Source organism: Mustela nigripes, chromosome 5 (assembly GCF_022355385.1).
Source record: "Mustela nigripes isolate SB6536 chromosome 5, MUSNIG.SB6536, whole genome shotgun sequence".
NCBI lineage: Eukaryota > Metazoa > Chordata > Mammalia > Carnivora > Mustelidae > Mustela > Mustela nigripes.
The window spans coordinates 134,128,350-134,148,108 of NC_081561.1; positions in this window are offsets into that span (position 1 = coordinate 134,128,350).

Below are 19,759 nucleotides of genomic sequence, written 5' to 3' on the forward strand. Positions count from 1 at the left end.
CTCACAAAGGCTGGGGTTTCTTTTCTGAGGATAGCAGATACGTTAACTATTGTATACTTTTGTCTACGCATACAAAGTACAGTAATGAACTGGGCAATTATCCTTGTAATTCAAGAGCGCCCTTTCCTCCCCACATACATATTTTGGCTTCAATTATCTGAATGTTTCAAACAAAAAGTATCTTTTTACCCCCTTGGATAATTGTTTTGTTTCTCTCTTTCGTCTATATAAATTTGAAGCATTCCCTAATCTGTATCTACAGATGAGAGAAACGTGTACAAATAAATGATCTCAGAAGAAACACTTCTCTTTTTCTCTAAAGGAGCACCAGCTAGCACCTCCAATATGGTGCAACAGGCAAAAAAACCAGTTGCCTCTGAGGTTGGAGTCCCACCCAGGCAGGGCCATCCTGCGCCCCATCGTCCAGCCCCAAGGAGCAAGGAGAATGAGAGAGGACCAGCCACCCGGGATCTGACAGAAGCTGTCATCCAATAGACAGAAACACCATTCACCTGTGGCCTTAGTGTTATCACCAGACGTGTTGACAGGCGCGGGGACAGGGGAGGGAGGCGAAGTCTTCTATGCCAGCTGGTGAAAGGCTAGAAGGTTCCTTCCCCTCTCACCCAGTGGGAGTGAGAGACAGCTACAGCATTGTTGACCAGCATGGACCTTTTCAGTCTTGGACAGGAAGTCCCTAGACACTTGGTAGAGCCATTCTCAGGGCTTCAGGATGTCAGTGGGGGTTGGAAAGTGGGGGAGAGAAAGGGGAGTGGGGGGAGGGTGCTCACAGGATGGGATTCAAAATCACGGTCCTCAGCGTGTCAGAGAGCACGTACTATAGAATAGTATAGAATAATCAGTGACCCCCAGACCAGGATGAATTGCCCATCCCAATGCATTCACGTTAGTTTAAGGGGAAAAATTTCTGTGCTTTGACAGGTGAACCAAGCTGTTCTTTTTTATTGTTGTCTGTCCTCTGAACTAGGCTATGAAAGGAAGTGTGTTGCTTTCTTTCAAAACTGTGTAGACAGAGATGAGGACTTTGTTTCAGGAACACTTAATGGACTATAATTGAATAATAATAATTTTTAAAAATGTTTAAATGACCTGGTAAGTTCATTCTCCAATTATACGCCAGAATCTCTGAAAATGACTGATTTTTGATGTTATCAAACATGGGACAAACAGGGAAGTGCAACCCTAAAAGATCTTGCATAATTGAAGGGGAAAACTGTATGGTTTTCGGTGTATCATGTCTGCAGTTCCAAGGTTTTGGACTACAGAGGATTCTAAAATAGTCTTGGTTCCCTTGGTGCTGAGCTGGAGAATTTGTTGATTCCAAATGACTCCAGAGTGAGCAAGCGTGGGTGTATTCTGCTCGGAAGTCGATTTCTTTGTAAACCGGCTGGTAATGAGAACAAGATGCCCCGTTTCTGGAGAGCGGGAATCCACGGGGCCATATAACCAAGAGATGTCAAGAGGCTGGATTCATGAGAGCTGTGAAGAATGAGGTGACTGGTGGAAGCCGTTTAAGATAAATGGCTCAGATAAGAAGTCTGTTACCTGGTTCTGGGAGTTGTCAGCCACTGATGTGGCCACGAGGATGAAAGAAAAATTATTTAATGATGCTAAGGTTTTTGTTTTCTGGTCATAAATCAGTATTTTTTTATGTCAGTTTACCTTAAAAGGAACATTTAGTTACATGGGGTATTTTACTATAATGTATTATTGCTTTGGGCCACAAACAGCAGGAAGTGGCCAGAAATACAAGGCCCTGTAGAGAATGAACCTTGCTTAGAGCTTGAATGGTTCAGTTGGGTGGTCAATGGTGTCAGCCACCTGCTGAAGGTCTGCAGCCCTTCCTCTCTTCCTCCATGGCTGTGTTTAGGGAATCCCCAAAACTATCCCTTGATGAAGCTTCATCCCTATGTACCTACTTGCTATCCAGCCTCTGTCATTTTCCCACTAAAACCTTCAAGCCTATATCTGTCCATTCGGTCCCCTCTTCAACCCCTAAAATTTCTACCTCCACCATCCAGATGGGACCATGACCTCCCCATCTTTCTTGCTCCTCCTTTACTTTTTCCTCCTCCTTTCTCTCTGTCTCCCCCCAGCCCCCACCCTGCTCAATCCCCTACCTTCTCTCCCAAATTCAAATGGAGGACACTGGTCAATGTATCCTTCTTCTTAGCTTTTTGATCTTGGATGCTTTTGGCCACTAGATCCTTCTAAAAATAATTCCTTTGACTTCCAAGTTCTCAGCAACTCTCTGTCTTATCCTGCATCACTTTGGCATTTCTGCTCTTCCTCCCCACCTTACCTGTGCGTACCTTCAAGTCTCTATTGTGTAGACATTCATTCCTCACCCTCCACCCATCTTCTTCTCAAGAACTTTCATTCACTCTCCAGCTCCACTGAAAACCTCACGTCCTGGATTAATCCTTTTCATGCCTCCAACAGTCAGTCCAACCCACTGAGCTGGTATCGGGTACCTATCTCATGTGTCCAGTTCCCTATGATAGCTCTCACTACTTTTCCTGATGGCATGGGAAGCCAAAAATATCCAAACTAAGCATCTTCCATTCTAAAACTCCCTCTTCTTCTCAATGGCCTCATTTCCGGTACCGCTTCCTCCTCCCTCATGTCTTTGAAGCTAAAAACCCTGACATGTGATTCCTTTCTGTTCCTCAGTCTGCACATTTCTGACTTCAAGAGGGCTCTGTGTATAGCCTTTCCTCACTCCCTCTCCTTAGTTAATTTCTCTTGGTTTCTTTCCTCTTTGACAATTATTTCTATGGGTCCTATACCAGTGGCTCTTTTGCTACTTCATCCCCGCACCAGGCTGGCCTTTGGTTCTCCCTTGTTGTCCCTTTTGCCATCACTGCAGTAAGCCCGTGTGGCTACTATACCCTCTGCTTGGAAACTCACAAGTCTCCTTGCAGGCTGTGGTCACAATGGCCTGTATTACCCTAAATCTGTTGCCCTAATTGTAACACAGACCATTTGCTGCCCATCCTTAAGAGCTGGAGATTTTTCTTTTGCAATGTCTCCGATACTGGTCTCTTCCTTCTCATTCCCCCTCTTACCACCTGAGTTCAGCCCCGCTCCATGGTTACCTGGACAGGGGCAAAAGCTCCCCTACTAGTTCTTATCCCAAACCCCCTTTCCTCTCCATCCTCATCATAGTCTTCCTCCTCCTCATCATCATCCTAGCTATGGCGTTCTGTATCCCACTTTACCGAAGGCTTTCAGATATGTTCTTATCATGTCATCCTCGTAATAACCTTTTGTAGTGCAGATGAGGAAACTGAAACATAGGATGTTTCAGTGGTGGTCCAATATTTCAGGGCTGGTGACTGTTGGAAGTAGGACCCACATCCCTCAAGTTCCAGGATCTAGGCCTGTGTTCACTTATAGTGCTTGGAAGCTAAACAACAATCATATCCCTTACCTGCTTAAATCTTCCAATAGTTTCCTCACTGTCTACAAAATAGGGTCTAATGGCATTAGTCTGGCTCTCAGGACAGAAACCCCATAGCTTGGTTTCAGATTACTTCTCCAGGATTGTTCCCTGAAGAAATTAATTTCTCCTGCAATTCCTTATCTGTAAACTCCAGGAAAAGATGCCCCCCTGAACTCAGAGCTCATCTCACAACTTTAGCCTAGTGTCTAGTCCTTTCCCCTCTCAACAGCTAGTGTCCTGTTTTAGAAATGGGAGACCACATCACTGCTCCATGTCACACGTAGGATAAAATACCTAGTCGTTACTGTTGTGCACACACGTCACGTGGTCTACTCCCAATACTCTCTCTGGCCTCAAGTCCTGTAATTCGCCCCCTCTGAAACACGCCCCCCTGGTTTGCCTGTGCTCCTCAGACAATCTCAGTATGTTCCCTCTGCAGGCCCTTGGTACCTGCTACTACCCTTGATGGGGTGTTTCAGCTGCTGAAATCTACTGAAGCTGCTCTCACATCCATCAGGTTTCTGCTTGTCAAAAGGGCTTTCCCAACCACCTACCCCTGTCACTCTCTGCCCAGTTATCATACCGTAGTTTTCATTTCAGTGCCTAACACCACCTGGTAGGTTACAGCTTTATTTGCTGAGTATCTTTCTCCTGCCCCTGGGATGTAAGCTCAGTGAGAGTGGGGACTTCATGTGTCTATTTTATTCCTGCATGCCCAAACCCAGAACCATGCCAGCTGCGCAGTAAATGACTAATTGCCCAACAAATCAATCAGTCAATAAAAATGAGGCCATTTGTCATTGACTGTCTCTGTATTTTCTCTTGCGCTGCTCTTTCTGCCTAGAATTTGTGGAGTGCCCAATTTGTACAGAAACCCCACAAAAGAATCAATGCCATCGTGCTCAGTCCATCAACACCCAATTCACCTCCTGAGCCTCCTGGACCTCTTACCTACAGGTGGGCTCACTATACTCTGTGCTCCAATAGCAACGTCTTTGTGTCTTTTTTGTGACATTTACTGCGACCTACCTGTGGTGTGGGTACTTGTGTATGTATCCCAGCTATGGGATCAGACCAACTGTCCCAGGAGCAGAGACTCCCTTGTATCTGTAACTGCACCTGAAACACCTCTTGACACATCGTAGTTATATAAGTAGAGCAGTATTTTTGAATATATTGCGGGAGCATGATTGCATTTGTATTTAAATGCATACACAGGAAAGTAAATACAAATGAAAGACTAGGATGGTCTAAGAGCATAAGTAACAAAGGAAAGAGAAATATGGAGGAAAACCCGAGAGAAGCATGGATTCATTATCCTTCCAAAAAGAGCACCCCCTTCTTTGGGTTAACCACTTTCCTTGAGAAAATGCCCAGGGCAACATAATTGGCTAACTTCAGATGACCTCGACTTCAGTTTGTTCATTCAAAATCCATGGCGGGCCGCGGGGGTGGGGGAAGGTGGGAAAGCCGAGATAAGGCCAGATAGCCATCAGTCCTCCTTGTCAGGGGCCCGCTCTGCACTAGTCCACCTTCGTCAGCACTTTACCCTGCTGACCCACTGACAGTTGTTCTGGCGAATGTGTGCGCCACCAGAAAGTTCCGTGACCCTCAGCCAGCAGGGGTCACGGGTCCCTTTCCCAGCATGCCCTGGGGCGACCCACCAAGGGGTTCGAGCTGAGCCAGAGTGGGGACCACCAGGGTCAAGAGGGGAGGCTGGCAGGGGCAGGGCAGGGGGAAAAGACACAGTCCAAGCCCCCTACTGCTGTCCTGCATGGTTGCTCAAAGGTGAGAACTCAGGAGCAAATGGAAGCCTCTAAACCCAGGGCAGCAGCAGCCATAGAGTCTGGTTTTCCTGGCCGAGGAGTCAGGGGAGGGGGGGCAAATTGGCTGGGCCTGGGGCTGAAGGCAGAGCAGGAGAGCACAGCCAGATCCACCACTCTGCTCAGCCTGTGGGGGGGAGGGGCAGGTGGCTGACAGCTGTGCTGACAGCTGGTCAGCAGCTGTTCTGGCTAGGGCCCCTGCTGGCCCAGAGCCAGCACCCTCTGGATTCACCTCAAGCTCCCGTGTACCCCTCTCCCATCTACCTCTGTCCTCCACACCTCCCACAGGCAGCTTGAAACAGGCACTACATGAATCTACAAAAATTCAAGTCTTGGAGAAGAGTCAGGTTGCCCCTGTCCCCCAAGTTTGCCATCTGTAGAATGGGTACAGGAATGTTTATCTGATCTGTGCCTCAAATAAAATACTTATGAAACATTTCCTGGTAAACTATTGTTCTTCAGACACTGACCCTAGATTCCATCAACCTCCTTTTAAAGTGTAAAAATATTAGCTACTTAAAATTGAAAGGCAGTCACACGGGTTTTATTTCAAATCATCTTTGGTGGGTACAGGAAATGGGGCTTGCTAAGCAAATCTGAGCACCAAGGGTGACTGTGAGAACAGCAGAGTTCCAGGCTGCCCCTGTGGTATGATTCTAAGAGGTAGCAGGAATTGTTCTGGACCAGTTTTATACCTCCCACCCAAAAACTCTCTCTCCTCCACTCCCTCTCTCTCACCAATACCTGATTCTTAAAATGCCACCATCACTTAAGCTAAGGCAAGAATTTGAGGTTAAAATGAGAAACTAAGTTAAGTCATTGGCATGGCCGAACCCTAACTCCTTTCTCACTAAGGGGAGTAGCCTTCCAGAGAAGGACACAGATGAAAAACAACTGTTTGTGCATTTGACATAGAAAAGGGCATTGTTATAAAATGTGGAGAGAGAGAAAAAAAAAAGAGGCTATTAGACACTGCTTTTGTCCTCAAAGCATTTCTACAACTTCAAGAGGATACCTAGATGCTGGTACCCTGACTCCAGAATCAGGGTACTGCCTGCTAAGGGCACCCCTGGCTGGGAGCCCAGGAGGAGAACTTCACCTGACTGGCCAGGCAGACAGCAGAGGGTCCTAAACATCCCAGAAGGTGGGAGGAAGGGATTTGGGGTCACCCCAAAGATAGGAAAAAGCACTCCCACGTCAAGAAGAATGACCTTTCGTGCTATTCTTGTCAATGGCTGAATTTGGGCCTGATCCCACTAGGTCGGTAAGAGGTAGGAGACGTGATCTCCGGTTTATTGTGTTCCGCTCCAGTAAACCAGCTACCCCTGATTGAATACTTATTCTGTCCAAGTGCTATTTTAACCACTTTACATTTAAGCCTTTGCAGCAATTCCACAAGGAAGATCTACTTACTGTCCCACAGATAAGGAAACTGAAGCCCAGAGTTGTTAAATTGTTAGTCGTTAGCTGCCACGAGGCCCCAAGTCCTTAGGACACAGAACTAGGATTTGAACCCAGGCTCTCGGACTTCGCCAGACGCCTGAGCAGCTTGTGCAAGGAAACTGACCCAAGGCCACTGGAAGGTTTTCCTTCTCCTGTGACACTGACCCAGCCAGAAGTACCTCCTTCTCCTCTCCGCCCTCACCTGTCGCCTTTCTGGGGCACAGCCCACTTCATCCCCTTTTTCTTTTATTCTTGTAAAGGCTAACGACGTTTTCAAGAGTGCCCACAGCAAGAAGCTAGTCCCGGAGAGGGCTGAATTCTCCATCTTCCCTACGGGACAGTCCTTCAATCCCCTGTGGCCGGAACTGGACCCCCACCACCGTTCCAGGGAGGAAGGCAACAGGAGGACTCAAAGCATCATAGGTACCAGCAGCGGTTTCTCTTCCGGCGTGTACACAGGCGCATGCGCGCACACGGGGGGCATGCGCACATGCGTGCAAAAGGACGCATGCGCAAATATGGACATGGCGCGGAGACCTCGCTGTGTTTCGCGCGCTTCCAGGGATCACACAGGTAAGTAACTGCTATTTCCGAAGCTGAATTGCTCACCTCCGTGTACTTTCATGTTACTCTCTTCTCTCCTGCTCTGGAAAGGGAGGCTCCCCTTGGGCGTTTCATCCAGGCCCGTGGGGTCTGTGCAGGATGAGCCTGCCTCTGTCTTGAGACACGGAGTTTGCAAGGAAGAGGTCGGGCGCCTGTGTTTGAAGGACGGCTCCAAAGGATGGAGAGTGAGTTCGGGAGGTCGGGGTCAGTGTTGGTAATTATCTGACTCTCTAAACCATGCACTCCAAAAGAATAGGGACAGTTCCTTGACTGTATTTATTTCTCCAAATCCTAGACTAAAACCTGGCCTCTGGGAAGAAAGGAGAAACGGAAGGCGTAACTCGAACACCACCCTGCCTTCATGGGGCACACCCTCTCTCTGCATTTCTCTGTAGGTATAGGGAAACTTCAAACCATGACAGGGGTAAGAAGAGAAAGAAATGACATCTGGTTATAGATTCAGAAAGACTAGATGAAGACTTTGGCCTTGGAGAAGGACCTTGAAGGACAAGTAGGATTTCAGTAGGAAAAAAAAGGCATGAACAAGCCATGCTTCAGGAAAGCGTGGGAATATTCAGGAAACAGGAGGTGGTTTCCTTTGGCCAGAGCACAAGGTACATATAAAAGAGCAGTAGGAGCCAGAGTGAGGGCGGTGTTTGGACCAGGCTGACAAGGATGTGCGCACCCCCAGCAGCACTGGGCTGGATGGCGCAGCAGGAAGGCCAAGGTGAAAGGGCCTGGCTGGTTTCCATGTTGTCCCACCTCCATTTCTCCACTGGTTCCAAGAATTGGTTCCTCTGGGTTAAGTGGATGGAGGGACTTTCCTGGACTCCTTTCTGTGCTTGCAGCTAGGACTTCGCAGAGCCTGCAACAATGGCTTTCTATTTAGAACCAGAAGTCGGGCTTTGGGACATCATTCTCCATTGGGTGGGAAAAGGAATGGATTGTTACTTGTGGAAAAAACTATCTGGAGGATGTAAAAATTCTACCAAACTCCAATAGTCTGCTTTCTTTATTAATAACAATTAATGGCACACGACTTTGGTCAAAAGGCATATCTTTAACTTCCCACATTTGAATTATTCACCTGGACTCAAAGGTAGGGAGAACTGAAGCGCAAGAATAGTTGGCAGTTGGGGGCACCTGAGTGGCTCAGTGGGCTACGCGTCTGCCTTTGATGCAGATCATGATCCCAGGGTTCTGGGATCAGGCCCCGCATTGGGCTCCCTGCTCAGTAGGGAGTCTGCTTCTTCCTCTTCCTCTGTCTGCAGTTCTACCTGTTTATGCACTCTCTCTCTCTCAAATAAATAAATTAAATCTTTAAAAAAATAGTTATCAAGCCTACACTGGTTTCTAGAAATAAGGCAAATGAGTAAAAAGTATTCTTCGTGTAAAATGTTACAAGGCTGATGAGGCTAAAGTCCTGTAGAACCAATGCCTGCTCCAGCCTTATTTCTCCAACCACCCTGCCCCCATGCCTCTACTAAGTCAACCCATAGAATCATGCTGTTGTCTCTATCTGCAGAACTTTTCCCTATGCATTTACTTATTTAGAAAATTTATACTCATGTTTGGTGTTCATATACCTAAATGTATTGTTTATGTGGTTTCAAAATTAATTTTGAAAAGGTTGGAAGCAGAAGGTCAACAGAACACAGTACATGCTGCAGTGTAAATTTTATATTCCATAGATAAAACATTTGTCCCCTTACACTGGATTTTCCTTACATGCTCAGGAAGATGTGGCATCATAAAATTGATACTGTATGTTCCAGCTTGGGTATCTTACCCACTTCTGGAAATCTCCGCCATATGCCCCACCTCACACAATCATTAGCACACCTAACAGGCATAAACAGAGGAAGAAACCCACAGATGGATGGGATTGTCACCCATTCTGCTCACACAGAGCTGAAGGAACCCCCACCCCTGATACCTACCCCCCTCCCCCATTTCAATAGGGAAACCTGTCTCAGCCTAAGGGTGGGGAAGTTCATGTCTTTTGCTTGCTTAGGTATCTGGTTTTATAGTGATATTGTGCAGGTTCTCTTGCTTTCTTTTAATTTGAAATCTCTTCTTACACCAGGAGACACAGGGTTCAAATCCTTGCAGATAAAGGCTTTCCATAGAGAAAAACAAACGAGTTAGATAACTCATAGACTGGAAATGTTTAGGTGAATTACTAATAAACTTAACAAATATTCCTCCCTTGGATGATAAAGCACACATTTTGGGCACTTTTGAGTTCTTTAGCTTTTCTTGTCGCTACTGAAAGTGTTAGCTCTCACAGCATAGAGCTTACCTCTATGAAGTTACCTCTTAGAAATTTCAAAAGCATTCTCACATCACCGGTCCCCAAGGATCAGCTCTCCCTCCGTATGTATTAACTACTGATCCTTACTCTACTCTCCTAAAGTGACGTGGCTTATGTCACCTATGAGGATTTCATTAGGGAACAAGCTAAGGGCACATCATCCTCCCCTGACCATCTGTCTTCCTCTTTATCTCCATGTGGAGCTCACATCCACATTGGTTATTGTCAAATAATTGCAAAAACTTCTTCTGCTTTCATCGCAAAGGCAAATGATGAATTGCTTTGCGGTCAGGTTTTTATGAAGGTGATAAAATCCTCTAATGGGCTTCAGGTGCATCTTTACCACCAGCCATGAGGCCACCTTGAGGTCACTAAATAGATACTGTCATAGTTTAGGGATATGGACAGGACAGGTGCGCCTGACATTTTTCTCCCACCCTCTTTTTTGAATAATTTTCATTAAAATCTGGAATTTTAATGCTGAGGTTTTAATGCTGAGATTTGGTATATGAAAGGAAATGCTTTTACCTTTAAAACTGCCTCAGAGATTCTGTTTCTGATGTGAGTTTATAATCATCAAGAGTTATCTTCCCACTGACTCTCCTGTACCATGAAGCCATGCATTTCTACTTATCACCAAGCGTGGTTCCCCATCAGTATATAAATCATGCCTGATGACAGTACCCCAGTGGCAACATTGGCTTTCCATGTCAGGCAGTCTTTTGCCTCCTACAGTCGCTCTTTTGGAAGGGAGTGTGGATGCGGCCACTGTGTGTTTGGGAATCTGAGGTCCAATCTGTCCTGGGAGCATCAGGAAGATAGATATTAAAAGAAGGACCATTATGCTATGCTAGTCTCATATGTTATAATGTATCCATTATACTCAACTATAACTTTTTTCCAAGTTTTGAAATCTTCATATTAAGACATTCAAGATTTATATTAAAGTAGTTGTCTCCAAGGACGCCTGGGTGGCTCAGTCGGTTAAGCATCTGCCTATGCCTCAGGTCATGATCCCTGAGTCCTAGGATCAAGCCCATGTTGGGCTCCCTGCTCAGCAAGGAGCCTGCTCTGCCACTCTCCCCTGTTTATGCTCTTTCTCTCATTCTATAAATAAGTAAAATCTTAAAAATAATGATAATAATAATAATAATAAAGTTAAAATAGTTACCTCCCGGGCATTACAAGCCTGATGAGTGAAGGGAAGGGGTTTGGTGTTCTGTTTATCATGCTTCAGAATGACAAGCACATCCAGGGTGTGCCTCTTCTGAGGGGACAGTGTTGCCGTGTCTCGTGGAACACCATCCCGCCTCTGGGATTCCATAGCTCCTTCCTGGGCAGAACACCGCTCTGGTGCTCTACTCTAGTCTCCTGCCCCCCTCACCTCGTGCCAGGCTGAGGGTAAGAATGGGCACCCCATTCCCAGCAGCTTACCCTAAGTGCTGCCTGGTAGCCCCTCTTTGACATCTACAGCCTGTGGTGACAGCGACTGTGGTGTCACCACTCCCCAAAATGCCAGGAGGGCCCCATCCCATCAGGAGCTGAGTCTCAACCAAGCCCCACTCCAAGGGTCACCTGGGTTATGTCACTTGTTCGTCTGATGTGGTTACCTCTTCTGAAGAAAGCCCCTTTCAGTCAGTTCCGTCCGCCTGCAGAGCAAGGCTTCTCTTCTCCCAGGAGGCTGTGACCCGCCATTACAGTGCTTACCATGAGGAGCACAGAAGTCAGTGGGCATTGGGGCCGGACAGAACCACACTCAAACCCAAGTCCAGCACCTTCTAGCTGGGTGGCCCCGGAAAATCTCCAACCTGTCTAGTGCTCCACTTCTCTATCAGGGAAACGGAAGCAAGGACAACATGCTATCTTTTTCATAGGGTGCTTTGTTATATTAATGAAATAATGCAAGCAAAGGACTTAGCGATATCTAGCAATAGAGCGATCTCTGAAAAAACAGTAGGCAGAATGAAATGTCTTTCTCCAACTCTCACGTTCTTTTATATATTCTGTAGCACATAGTATGTATTTTTATCCTTTCTTATTAAAAAATGCCAGACAGTAGGATGTTAGAGCTCATGTCAGTTATCCAGACACTAAATGGACCCCAGTTAAATAGATTAACTGTATGTGTCCCATTGATGAAGAAAGCAGTAAATGGCAAGAAAATAACCAACTGGATATGTTTTCAAGTGACTTCTATGATGAGACCCAAGTGCCCATTCAATTTTCCCTTGGCCTAGTCATCCCCAGCATTACACAGTTAGAATAAATACTCAGAAAGATAACTCTGAGCTAATACAATATTGTATCAGGGAGAAAAGCATCCAACATTTTAAGAAAACCTTTTTAGGCATCAATATGTCTAGAGATTTTTTATGTAACGTGTTGCAAAAGAAAGGTGACCTGAAAATTCAGTGAGTCCTGTTTCCTGAGGTTTCATTTTATCCAAACTTGACTAAATTGAATGGAGAGCATTTGTGGTTCAGAAGATTTGGGGATGCATGGGGCAGAACTCGCATGCACCGTGTTTCTCTTCTCAGTCCTCCAAGACTGTGTCATTCGTCATCATCTATGGCTTCAGCCTTGGAGTAGAGCATAGAAAATGCATAATCACCAGATAATACGCTCCACTAAGATCGTGCTTTTTCACGCTATACCATTAACCCTAAAGATACTTCTATAAAGCAAATATTCATATGCAGAAATCATGAATTCCTTTGCATTGCTGGAGAAATGAGGGCCCGCAAGCAATTGAAAGGCCACTTTAAATTGCAACGGGAGCTAGTCTTCTCCAACTAACACCAGTATTTATCCCTGGATCCCTTACCACTTACCACATTGTCTTCGGAGACTTGTGAGGAGCTACAGCTCTAACTCCCCCTAACCCCAACCAGCATGTGCCTGACTTAGTGGAGAATGACCGTTTTAGGGAGGGGGAGCTCCGTCTCCTGGGCGGAAGCACAGTAGCCAGTTCACTGTGCTGATCTCCGAGTGACTCAGAATGCAGCTGCTCAGACTTACAGCCAGTTGATGGATTTAAGGGCTCTCAGCTCTCTTGTTGGAACTCATATTAATAAAGAAGGGAACTTTATAAGAACTTACAGTTGCATGGAGCAAATTGTAGGAAGCATTACAGTGCAAGGATTTTGAGGTCTTCACAACTCAAAAAGTAGGGTAGAACCACGCTTTCTTTCATCAGTTTCTGCAGTCTTAAAAGCAAATAGGCTTTGAGGGAATTTACCCATAAAATTTGCAGGATAAAGTAAACTCTGGCAATTATATATAAAGCCCTGTTTTCCTCTTCACAACCACCACTGCCAAGAAATTACTTTTTCTGCCAAGACTTTTTTTTTTTTTTTTTTTTTTTTTAAGGATCAGACATAAACACCCCGAGGTTGAATTCTGGCAAGTTCTTTTCTTGTCCAAGTTCTTAATTTATGCCTATATGCAGCATACATCAGTTCTCAGCTACTTAAGAGAAAACAAATCCTGATTATGTCATACAGTAGCATACAACTCTAAAAGAACTTTCGAAACCTGTAAGGGAGAGGACCCATTGCTCTTTTTGACAAAAAATAAATAAATAAGTAAATAAATAAGTAATCTCATCTGGCATTAGGAGTTAGCCAGGCTCTTAATGTATAACACTGAATGTGAGATATCACATTTTTGTTATATATCTGCTATGTCTCGACCCAGTGTCTATCTTATTTTACTTGTCAACACAATAATGCTTCAAGTTATAATTTCACTCCCTCATACAGATGAAGAAACTAAGAGCAATACAGGTTAAGTAACAATCTCATCAGGGTCACTTGAGAAATTGCAGTAGACAGAATTCTGAAAATGGCTTCAAGGAGTCCATGGCTTCATCCCTGAAACCTATAAATGTAATGAGATTTCACCCCCATGATTATGTCATAAGGCTCAGTTGACCTTAAATTAAGGAGATTATCCATGGGCCTGACTTAATCACATAAAAACATAAGAGCAGAGAGCTTTCTCTGCCTGTCACTGGGAAAAGAAGTTAGAGAGAGTTAAAGCATGAGGAGGCCTGAGGAACCACTGCTGGCTTAAAGATGGAAGATTGAGAGGGCCACAGGAGGATCCAGAGAGATGCTTCTAGAGGCTGAGAATGACCCTTGGCTGACAGCCAGCAAGGAAACCAGAACCTCAGTCCTACAGTCACAAGAAACTGACTTCTGCCACCAATCTCAATGATCCTGGAAGTAGGTCCTTTGCCAAAACCTCAGATGAGAACATGTAGCCCACACCTGGCATGGGAGGTCTTCAGCAGAAGACCCAGTTGAGTGAAGCTGGCTTTCTGACCTTGGGAAATTATGTGAATGGGTATTGTTTTCATCTGCTAAGTGTACAAAAATCTTTTATGCAGCAATAGAAAATGAATATAGCAATTAAGTAGAAGAGCTGAGATTCAAATTGAGCTCCATTAGGTGTCAACCAAATAGATAAGACAACTTCTAACCTACTCACAAAACCAGCTTCAGTAGATTAAGGTGAAATAAAGAACTATCTCATTTCTATGACAGCTTAGAAAATTTAGTTTAGAATATGTGTCCACCCCATCCTGGCTTCATCTTCAGGAACATCCACATTTTCTGGATGAACAAACTGAAATGCAAAGAAGTAGTTAACTAATTTTTGTAATAGTCACCTGATAAGTGAGTAAGAAGAAAACCACTCTTGGCTTTCTTCCAAATGCAATCTTTTTTTAGAGATTAGGAAACCGAAACTCAGGGACATGCTTTGGGTTGCAAATCTACCAGCCTCATAATTCCTGGTCTTCATAGCACACTGACCTGGAATTCCCTGCACCTCACCTATCTGACCCCAATTTCTCTGCCCCCCTGCAGCCAATTACTCAGATCAAGCACCCACAGCCTCTGTTCAATCAACAGCCTCTGACTTGGGTCCCCTCCTTACTCGACATCCTCCAATCTTTTTCTTAGTGACTGACCATCCTGCCCCAGGGCCTTTGGATTGACTGCAAATGTTCTCTCTGCCTGGAACACTCTGTCTTCATCCCTTCCCCTTAACCATGTTATCTCCTACTCATTCTTCTTATCCCAGATCAAATCATTGGTTTAGGGACAACTCCTCTGAACCTCTAGAGTACATTAATTTCTCTGTCTATATCCTTTGGTTTCCACAGTTGGCAATTTATACTGATTTATACTGATTTGGGGATTATGTCATTGAAGTCTTTTCTACCCATTATATGACAATTCCATGGGGACTAGAATAGCATCTCCTTTGCTTACCTGTGTCTAGCATGGTCCTGGCACATACATGGGCATCAGCAAATGTTGGATGAATTAATGAATACCTTCATTAATTTGTGCATTAATGCAATAATGTAGCTACTGTCCACATAGGCAGGCCAGTACATCACAGACTGCCCGTCCAAGGGGAAAGCCAGTGAAGGTACTTCAGCAATACTAGACCACATCGTTCTGCCTCCACCATGTCTGTGCCAACCCCAAGAAGTAAGTGAAGGGCTTTTCTAGCTAAAACAAAAACAAAAATAAAACCCAAGACAAAAAAACAAAATCCACTTCACAATCCTGATAGGAAAGCACACTGTGCCCCAGAGTACTTCCTCCATTTCATGGGCTGGTATAGAGGGTATTTCTCACCTCCTCACATTTACAGCTCTACTGACAGATCTGCTGAGAAAGTCCCCTACCCCCAGCACACCACCAGGCGACAGGCTATAACCCAGCCTCACGGGAAGCCGCTGTGTAGACCATTACCTCCATGACTGGGTCTATCTCTTCTCACAGCAGAATTCACTTATAAAAAGCTGTTCCACATATTAGTCATTCATGAATAAATTGGCATTTTTATTTTATTTTCTTGACAGGAGTTATTTGGAAAATTGTTTGAAAAGTGGCACTAGACCGTCTCCAACTACTTTCCAGTTCTGGAAAATTGTCAGTCTGTGATTTTTCACTTCAGATGTAGCAGCCACAGATTTACAGCGTCGTCACACTCATTAAATGAAACCGAACAGCCTCAGATTCCAGAAAGTTCTACAGCAACCGGGAGAATGCCCTCTTCTGTGAAGAGGGACCCAAGTAATGCACTAAGGTTACTTTTAATCCAATCTCAGTTACGTATCCCCTAAGCTCCTGCCAAGTAGTTAGCCGTCTATTAAAAAACACTTTGGTAGAGAAGCTGTGGCTATTAGAACCCATCAATAAATCAGTTTATTGGATGACAACCTTCAGCTATGTCAATTTAAAAACAAAAAATCATGTCCATGCAAACTGACCATTATGAAAGTCAATGTCTCGCCCACCTTATTCTATCATTGTCAATAATTATACTTTGAGTGCATAGCGGGTAAAGGATTTTGGTCCTTGTTGCAGTTTGCAGGGAAGACCATAGACACAGGGCACGGTTTGGACGTTCTGAGTGAAGAACTCTTCCCTGGGATTTTAGGAAAACTGGACACAAGAAGTGGAACTAGAGCCGTTCTTTGGAGGAAGAGTGCGTGTCCTCAGAGAACACAGAAAGTCACATGCTAATGATATGCTCTGATGTGGGACCACTTCTTATTGGTGGATTTGGTGGACTGAAAACTGTTGGTGGAAGAAGAAAAGACAAGATGGTCAGGTAGGGTGCCAGGTGTCTCTGTCATTTGAGCGCCCGACTCTTGGTCATGATCTCATGGGTCATGGGATCGAGACCTGCAAGGGGTTCTGTGATCAGCAGGGAGTCTGTTTGAAGATTCTCTCCCTCTACCCCTCCTCCCATTCACTTCTGCTCTCTCTCTCCCTCTCTCAAACAATTAAATAAATCTTTAAAAATAAATAAATAAATTGTGTGTATGATAAAAACTCAGTCTGCCATGTTTTAGCAAATCAGAAACTTGGTCATGCTAACTTGAAGAAAGTATCTCAGGGTTAGAAGGATACTGTCTCCAGTCCTCTCTTTCCAAGGAGTTCGGAGAGATGGAAGAGAAATCTCAGCTTCCTCCCTCAGCTGTTCCATCACGCTTGCTCCCCATATTGTCCCATCTCTCTTCCGAGACTGAGCACTATCGGCCTACTGATAACTTCTTCCTTCATCATTAAATTCTGTTCAAATTTCAGGTCTTCATATTTTCAAGTATTAGTATTCCCCAAACAAAATGAATTTTCTTTCTCTTTTTTGAGAATATCATGGAACTTAATTTAATTTTTAATCTTGCATTTGTCTTACAGGACTGGGTTACATTGAGCTATATTTCAAAGTTCATGTTTTAGCTTAGGATATTTGTAATATGAAAACCCAGTTCTAGATCATTCTATTCAGAAACATTTTGCAGTTGATGTGAGAACAACCTTGAAAGCCTGATTTCACTGAAACTTTTCCTTCTAGAATTTTTGCTTGGGATAATGTATGTTTTATTCTTCTGGGAAACATAGCCTGCCACCACTTAAAATGGAAAGGAAAAAGGGAATAGCATTTTTTTTTTTTTTGTAATACCCCAAGTCTCTAAATTTGCCAGAAGCTTCTAAAATGCTACTATAGAGACCTCAGTGATGGCCCTAGATCATTATTTCTGAGATGATGGGGTCTGAAAGAGCACTGCCAATTTATAGGCTCAAAGACCTTTTATTTTTGATGTAAATGAATAAGAATAATTATGGGGCTTTCCCCCCTTTCTGCTGATCACTTTGTTCTTCATGATTATTCAGTTCCCTTTTTATTCCTTTCTACAATATTCACATTCAGATCTTGGGTATAAAATTCCTTTCCTCAGAGATAGTGAAGTTAGCCTGAAAACAAAAAAAACTGGATAATCACTAAAGTTCATTTGAAGGTAGCAGTATAGAAGGGCTTCTTTGGGCTAAAAATCTTTTCCCTCCAAATGTACGTTGGTTCATGTACCAACTGAGCCTCCCATGTGCTCCTGCTTTAATCCATATACTCCACATGGCGTGTAAGGTTTAAACATCTTGCCTGCTTGAAGGCAGGAGGCATGGGACCCACGGAATCCTTGTGATTGGCAACATCATGAAGGCTTTGCTCAGCCTCTGCACAACATTGCAGAGTCCCTGCATTTCTAGTGGGCTTTGGTGAACCATCTTTGCATGGTAAAACCTTAATCTGACCATTTTTCATATCTTCCTCTAAAAAAGAGATGAAGAGGAGGAGGAAGATAAAATTTACACCTGGATCTTTATCACAACACTCACAAAACTGAGACTGTCCCAACCTGGTGGCAGTAATTCCTCACAATACTGAATTCCCTGGGGAGAACTTGGGTGGACATTCTAAGGCAATTCCACAGGATCTCCTTTTATTGATGTACCAATAAAATGCTCCTCAAATACGTAACTTCTTATGCCCTTGTGTCTCCAAATTTCCTGCTGTGTCTTACTTGTTATAAAACTTTGGCCACGTTACCCAAGCCTCTAAGCCCTTGTTTCCTGAGAAGTCTCAACCAATGCACTGACAATCCTGTTCAGCACTGTCGAAATCCTCCCCAAGACGAAAAGATTAAGATAGTCTGTGAAAAATGTTTCGCTCCAGTGAAACCAACACTACATTTTCTCTTTGTCCTAGACTGCCCCTTAACACCTTCCAGCATGCAGGAAGGGCAGACTGGGAAAAGCTCACTGCGTAGCATTCCTGCCCCCCCCCCCCCCCCCCCCCCCCCCCCCCCCCCCCCCCCCCCCCCCCCCCCCCCCCCCCCCCCACCTTATCTCATCCCCACTTCAGCAATGCGCTGGTAAAAGTTTAATAATGAGCTTCAGGGCAAGACAGGAGCTTTGGGGAGAGGCAGAGGAGGGAAGCTTGTTTTGTAGCATTTGCTACTTTCTGCAGTGTAAATATTCCTACCATGGTTGATTTCTGGCAGATTTCAACTTGACGTCCACTGGCTTACAAAATTCTAGAAATGTTAACAGCTCTTGCAAACTAGTCCACGCCAACTCCCAACAAGCCACTGTTTCTTACCATTCAGGAAATAAGAGTTTTAATAGTATCTATTCAATATATTATGTGGGCTTTTGGAAGCTCCATATTCATAATCTGTAATTCAAAATTTTAGGGGTTTTTTGATAGGGACTTTTAGAAAGGCAATACAGTGCATATACCATATATGAAATAGTAATCTTGCAGGAGTCTGGGATGGCACCCCGAAATCAATCACCCTCATATTTCTGCAGCTAAATGAAAAATTCATACCCAATGGAATTAAAAGCAAAAACTACAAATAGTCTCCAATCACTGAAGTTGGGTCTTTATTGCATAATGAGTTCAGGTTAGGGCAGGCTTTGGTACAAATGGTTTAGAAAGACTTCCCATTTGCAGAGTTACTGGATTTCAGATTGAGGGGAAAAGATTTTGAACTGCAGATGTTTACAGTAACTCCTTATTGGGATTCATGTGCGCTTTAGCCCATGAACTTCTATGTAGAAGTCATGACTACCAGTTGGGAACTTGTAGAAGGTGACCAAAATGGGGAGATGAAGATGGCTAATGCATGGAGAAGCTCATCTCAATGGTACATGGCACTTAGAGCAGGTTTGGGATCACAGACTTGGTTCCAAATCTGGCACTGCTTCTTACTATTTATAAAGCCTTGTCCACATCACCTGAGTTCTCTAAGCCTTGGTGTCCTCATTTATTGAATGGATAAAATACACTTCATTGTGAAGATTAGATAAGACACAGAACATCTTGATGTAGACTTAAAACGTGGTAGGAGTTCGGAATCCAGTAGCCCTCACTGTTATGTCTACTAACTTGTAAGGATTTGTTGTATGCCATCAACATCAGAAAAGAGGAGACACAGGAGGTTGACAGAACATGTTAGAAGCCTCTGTCATCAGTTTCTTATTTAAGTTTTTCACTAACTCAGTTTTCATGGTTAAAAATGGTCTGATTTCCCCCCCACTCATTTTATCACTTCAATTATAGCACCCATGGTATTGAATTCTTAAAGGAGAAAAGATTTTCTAGTAATCCTTCCCCATGCAGTTGATTATGTCTTTAAGAAAGATGTGGGAGGAGATGGAGGAGGGAATAAGAGCCTTTCTTTCATTTTTGTCTGAAAAGTTATCCAAAACAATGGAAGCGAAAGGGAAAGAGCAAACTGGA